This window comes from Vipera ursinii, assembly GCF_947247035.1.
Source record: "Vipera ursinii genome assembly, chromosome: 15".
NCBI lineage: Eukaryota > Metazoa > Chordata > Lepidosauria > Squamata > Viperidae > Vipera > Vipera ursinii.
The window spans coordinates 8,297,468-8,304,652 of NC_139528.1; positions in this window are offsets into that span (position 1 = coordinate 8,297,468).

Sequence of the window (7,185 nt, forward strand, 5' to 3'; positions counted from 1 at the left end):
GGGGTGGGTTTTTTTTCACTTTGTGTGTATTTTTACTTTTTCACATTTTTGAACCACCCATCTCCCTCAGACTCTGGGCAGTGTCCCCTCCCAATAAAGTATGTTCGCTTTTTATGTGCATATACATATATATGGGCGCACACACATATATATCTGTTGCTCAGAAGCGTTGCAGATTCACGATTCACCATAACCTTATGATCACTTAAACTGCAGGGAGTTTCTTTTATCAACCGTGGCAAAAGAAGGTCATAAAACCAGACGTGACTCCCTTAACAATGGTCCTGCTTAGCAACAGAAATTCAACCCACCTCATTACTGCAACACGTAGAATTAGACTAGAATTTAATTGTCAATGTTGATTCAAGATTTAAGCTTGTTCTACAAAATACCTGGAATAGGGAGAAATCTGTTTTTAAACGTCTCGTTGATAGAACTTGATTTTTAAAACTTGGTTTATTTTTTGCATTATAGAACTGATTTCAGCTAAGTCTGCTTGTGCACACTCGCACACGTGCATTTTATTTTGCGCAAGCTGCCACCGGCAGTTGCCACATTTTAGTCTCGTCAGTACCCATGCCTGCAAAAGACTTTATGGCTCCCGATAAACTATACAAAATTATCAGTCTCTGCTCAGCTCCTGTAGTTTAGGAGACCTTGGCAGGCAGTGCAGAAGGGATCGTATTCATCTCTCATGCAGAATTAGTCACGTGTCAGATGGTTCATGACCTGCACCATCCCTACGGTCAGGTGATCAAAATTTGAATGCTTGGTAACTGGCATGGACAGTTGCAAGTGTTCTGGGTTCGTGTGATCCCCTTTTGCGACCTTCTGATAAAAGTGAATGAGGAAGCCGGATTCACTTAACAGCTGTGTTACTAACAACTGCAGTGATTCACTTAACATCTGTGATGAGAAAGGTCATAAAATGGGGCAAACCTCACTTAACTTCTTGCTTACAACAGAAATTTGAGCTCAATTCTTGTCATTCCCTAGCGTGGACTTGTAGGGGACAATAAGTTAAAATTGTTGCTCTACACATAATTGATAGTTAGAACTTAAGCACCCCAAAGCAGATTGGTGGCTGTGACGTGGCAGGCTTAGATAAGGCGTTTTCAGGGCTGATGTAGTAACTACCAGGAGCTGCAGAGGTCACCAAATTGCAAACAAAAATTTCCAAGTGTTATGTTCAGCCCCTCCAGCTTGGAGAAATGGGAACAGTTGCTTGCTCTCCCCTTTACATGGAAAACTGACACCAGAAAAACACCTAGTGGTCCATCAAGTCTGCCCTTTCGGTTTTTGTTTTTTAATTTATTGGATTAGTCTTATTTTTTAATTATGGCTGTGAAAGTTGGGCCATAAGAAAGGCCGAGCGCCAAGGAATCGAGGCCTTTGAACTCTGGTGCTGGAGAAGACTCCTGCGAGTCCCTTGGACTGCGAGGCGATCAAACCGGTCGGTCCTAGAGGAGATCAACCCTGACTGCTCTTTAGAAGGCCAGATCGTGAAGCTAAAACTCCAATACTTTGGCCACCTAATGAGAAGGAAGGACTCACTGGAGAAGAGCCTAATGCTGGGAAAGATTGAGGGCAATAGAAGAAGGGGACGAGAGAATGAGGTGGCTGGATGGAGTCACTGAAGTAGGAGGCATGAGCCTAAAGGGACTCCAGAAGATGGTAGAGGACAGGAAGGCCTGGAGGAATGTTGTCCATGGGGTTGTGATGGGTCGGACACGACTTCGCAACTAACAACAACACTAAAAAAAAGATGTTGAGACCTTGGAAAAAGTTCAGAGAAGAGCAACTAAGATGATCCAAGGCCTGGAGACTAAAATATACGAAGAACGGCTGCAGGACTTGGGGTTGGCTAGTCTAAAGAAAAGAAGAAATAGGGGAGAGATAGCAGTATTCCAGTATTTGAGGGGCTGCCACAAAGAAGAGGGGGTCACACTATTCACCAAGGCACCAGAGGGCAGGAGAAGCAATAGTTGGAAACTGAACAAAGAGAGAAGCAACCTAGAATGAAGAAGAAACTTCCTAACAGGACAATTGACCAGTGGAACAGCTTGCCTCCAGAAATCGTGGGTCCTCCATCACTGGATATTTTTAAGAAGAGGCTACACAGTCTCTTGTCTGAGATAGCGTAGGTTCTCCTGCTTAAGCAGGGGGCTGGACTAGAAGACCTCCAAGGTCCCTTCCAGCTCTATTCCATGACTGTTGCAATGTCCCGGAGTCATGTAATCACCATTCCAAGCCAGTTTCTGACAAAGTCAACGGGGGAAGCCAGATTTGCTTAATAGCCACAATTCGCTTAACAACTGCACTTAGTGGTTCACTTAATGACCATAGCAAAAAAAAGGTCATATAATTGGACACAACTCAATAGTTAGCAATGTAAATCCTGATCCCAATCGTGGTCGTAAATCGAGGACTACCTGTACCCAGAATCCAGAGATGTTAGTGCCATAAAATTATTTCGCAATCAGACTTCCGGTTTGCCGCACAGCCGCCACGGACAACTGGGAGACTGGCTCTCTCCCCCATCCAGTTTCGCTTCGCTGGGGGTCCCTGAAAAGGGCCAAAAGTCGCTCCAAAGAGGTGACCAGCTAGAAGAGGCTCTTGCTGGATCGCGGGAGAGCGGTAGCTCTCCAGCTAGAGCCGGCAACCCCTCCAACCCAGCAGACAAAAGGACCGGGCCATAGAAATATGGCTCGTCCCTAGGCAACTTCAAAGCAGCGCGGAAGAGACTGGGTGAGATCTATCTCTTTTATACCCGAATTATTTTTTGTACCTGCAGAAGCTGCTAAGTATTTTCCCCCCTGTGGAGAGGGAAGGGAGATGTTACCCCTCCCTCCAGAAACAGCGGTGACTGACCACGCGGGGGAGTTTTTTTAAAAAAAAAATGTCGAAAAAACATTGGATCCAAATTGGAACTTTACTTTTAAAATTGGTGGACTATAAAAATTTTAATTTTAATTTTCTTCTGACTTTTATTTTATACTTTTACTGAAGATCTGGGTTTTTATCTTCTAAAACAGAAGGGGGGGAAAACTGAAAAGATCAAAACAACTCTGATGACATCTCGTGGCTAAACTTGAGATTGCAGCCTGTCATTATTATTATTGAAGAGAGGCTTGTTTACAAGTCAGAAAGTAGATAAGATATATGCAACCTTGAGACACCAGCTGCAAGAAACTCAGCCCTGCTTTGTACCCAGTGGGGTTTTTTGACTATAAGCCTGTAATTTAATATAATGGAAGAAAAGCAGGAATGGAGTTTTTTCTGCAGAGAAGGAACAGGATATACTTTGTATGTTAAAAGCGATCATCCAAATTCTTCGCATAGCTGATGATGAATTAAGAAATGGCAGGAAAAAACAAGAAAGCAGCCCGGGTACGCAAAGTCAAACTACAACTACAACTGAAGAATCATCTACACAGAACTCTACAGAAAAAGTGGAACAAGTAAATACTAGGACAGAAGACGTTACTATTCAACAAACACAGATGATGGAAGATAAAGAAAAGAAACTGACAAAAGAGAAAAAAGAAAGGACTCTCCATAAATCTGAAAGAACCTGAGGATCAAAAAGAAGAGCAGATGAAAGAGAAGATAAAATACTCCGGGACAGTCACATCGAGATGGAAAAACAAGGAGACAACTGGCTAGAGTTGTTCTTTCAAAAAAATGGCAATTGGATGGTCTCTTCAACATCAAATGATAGCCACAACAATACAAGGAGATCTGCTTGACGACTCAGAAGCAAAGACAAGGAAGATGATTTGGCAAAGAAAAAAAGCAAGAATAAGACTGAAAAGAAATGGGGTTGGGATCCACATATGGGATTTAAAATAGACAAGACCCAAATAGATAAGAAATGCATTCTAAATATAAGATATTGTAATGTCTTGAGAAACAGAAAATTTTGGTTATGTAAAATTTAGAAGCATAAATACGAAAATAAGAATGGTATATTGTGTTATTAATTTGCTGAGGTAGATGGTAAGAATTTATATATAAGGTGTATATTCCAAACACTAGATATTGTGAGGAATGGTCATAAAGGAATTGTGGTTAATTAAAAATTTGGGGAAAATAAATATTAATCATTAAATTTAAATATTAAGGGAAAACTGAAACTGAGAAAAGCTTATTATTATTAACACCTCTTCTCAGCGAGCTGCATTGGCTTCCAGTTGCCCTCCGGGTGAGATTCGAGGTGCTGGTGATGACCTATAAAGCCCTAAATGGCATGGGCCCGGATTATCTAAGGGAACACCTGCTGCCAGCGTCAATTTCCCATCGTCCTGTGCGCTCCCACAGGGAGGGCCTCCTCAGGGTACCGCCGGTCAAGGATTGCCGACGGGCGATCCACAGAGGGAGGGCGTTCTCTGTGGGCGCGCCTGTCCTTTGGAATCAGCTGCCAACGGAACTCCGGACTGCCCCCAACCTTCGTTCATTTCGCCGGGACCTAAAAACCTGGCTCTTTGAGCTATCTGGTCTGGACTGAGGGGTTTAATGTTTTTAAATTGTGATTTAATTTTTGCGGCTAGACTTAATTTTATTTTATTTTAATTTTATATTGGATTGTTTTTAAATTTTGCCTTGTAAACCGCCCTGAGTCCTTTGGGAATAGGGCGGTATATAAACCAAATAAATAATAATAATAATAATTTTACTGACCGAATAGATCAGGGGTAGGCAACCTCAGCTCTTTTATGACTCATGGACTTCAACTCCCAGAATTCCTGTGTCAGCTGACTCAGGAATTCTGGGAGTTAAAGTCCATGAGTCATAAAAGAGCCGAGGTTGCCTACCCCTGGGCTAGAGAGTAGATATAAAGAGGGAAAAAGATGAAATGTTAAATATGAAAATAAAAAATTTTGTGCATTAAACTTGAGATTTTAGGAGACTTGAGAAAATATTACATTATATTCTTAATTTGCGGATACAGATTGCGAGAATTTATATAAATAAGAGGTATACTTTAAACATTACAGTGGGGGAACTGTGATACAAATTGGGGTCATTTAAAACTTGGAAATGATAAAAATCAACGTTAATTTAAAATATCAATGGAAAATTAAAATTAAGAAAAAACTATTAGGTCAATAATTGTCTTAAAGTTTGAATGTTACATTAATTAAGATATGCATAAACTGAAGATTATTGGTGAATATTAGAAAGTTATTTTTTGCACGATTGGTTTGTGAGACACATACATATTAAGGGGGAAAGAAAGAATTAGTTACTGTCAAATTTTGAGATCGGTATGGATGTTATTCAGTTGTAATGAAATTATTGTACCCAATGACTACATTTCTTTTCCAATATGTGAATGTAATATGAGAAAATTAATAAAAAAAACTTATAAAAAAATTATTTCGGGATCTACAAGGTATATATCCTAACCCAGGGCTCTCCAACTTTTGGCAACTTTACGACTTATGGACTTCAACTCCCAGAGTTCCTCAGCCAGCAAGAATTATGGAGGTTGAAGTCCACAAGTTGTAAAGTTGCCAAGGTTGGAGACCCCTGACCCATCTATGTTTTGAGGTGGAAACACGTATTACTTCTTGTAAAAAAATCTTTCCAGGACACCAACTAACTTACACAGACTCTGAGAAAGCTTTGTTCTGTCGGCACACACTACTCCAGGGACCCCAACAGCTGCACCAAATAAAGGCAGATTTTTTTTTATTATCATTTCAGGGGAAAAAACAAAAAAAAACAAAAGGTACATTAGGGAACATGACCAGTTGCACTGACATTGCCTTAAAAAAAAGTCACCAATTTTACACAAATCTGTGCCAGAATTATCATGAAATAATAAGGGTTTGCAATGATTGGCCTTTTGTGTACTTCCCGAGGCAGCCAGAGGAATAGGGGAAAAATCTCCGACGTCCAGCTGGACCATTTTACGCCAAGCGAAGGGCAGCTCGCTCCGTTTCCCAGGCTCGGGGATAGTTTATGCAGCCAATGGAGTCGGGGGTCCTAATTTTTCCTGGATTCACTTCAGACAGGTGTAGTGGGTCTTTATAGAGGAAAAATGGGGGGAAATTGAGACAAACTGCCCAGTGCTTTGGTCTTGGAAAAAGGGGGGCCCAGTTTTGGCCCCGGCGCAAGAACCAATGCAGCCCCCGCAAGCAACTCACCAAAGGGGACACCTCAAAAACGGCCTGTGCAATTTTTTTAAGCTGGGCAGCTGTGCAATTTTAGAAAGAGAGGCGCCCGCTTGGGTGAGCTGGACGAAGGCACTGCATTCGCTCTTTCGCACAGGCTCCAAAGGACGAGGGTCTCTTCCGAACCAAATCCGAAGCGCCACTAACCACCTTCCTTCTTGGCAAAAGTGAAAAAGCCCGTTGCCAGCAAATAGGAGCCAACGGGCAAATCGCAACCCAAACCCGTACAGATCCGAGTCTCCGGGTGAATTAAATGCCCTTTATCTTCCGTGCAGGACAGAAACCCGCTTTTCCTGTCAGTTCCCTCCCATTGAAATGGCCCACCTGAGCTTGTGGCTGCATAAACTGGACGCTTGCTGGGCGCCTCCCAATTCCTTCCCTTCCCCTGCTGGATGGAGGTCTTTCCTGGGACAGCCCCCCCCCCAAAAAAAACAGGTCTGGCTGCTGCTTGTCAAGGCTTTCCCGTGATTTAAGGGGGGCAGAAATAAAACACGGCGTGTGCGAGTACCCGACAGAAAGAAATCCAGCGCAAATCACAGCACCCATTCCTTCCTCCCAAGCTGGTTTTGTTCTCTTTTCTCGCCCAACGGAGCCCCAGCAGCTGAGGGGGAAAAGAGAGGCGGGTCTGGGGGGGGGAAAGAGACACCCTGCCAAGGCCTGTGGGGGCTACCAAAAACGTAACCTCCCAGCCAAACCCCAGCGGAGTCCCCCGGCCATCTCCCCAAAGAAACACGAAAAGTCAGGTGCAACCAGCGCTGTGCTCAGCCCCGTGGGGAGCGAGGGGCGGCGGGGGCCTCTCCGGTCTGCCTGCGAGCGTCTTCCAGAGCTATGCATATTGCACCACGGGGGGTGGGTCGAGACAGGGGAGACCCCTGGAGGAACAGACCGGTCAGCTAAACCAACGGGACCCCCCCCAAAGCTGGCCCCGGCCACACGGGGTGCCCCTCCTAAGCCTGGGCTCCTTCTCCAGCTGGCAGAGTCTTCCTTTCTTCCCCTCTCTCGGCCC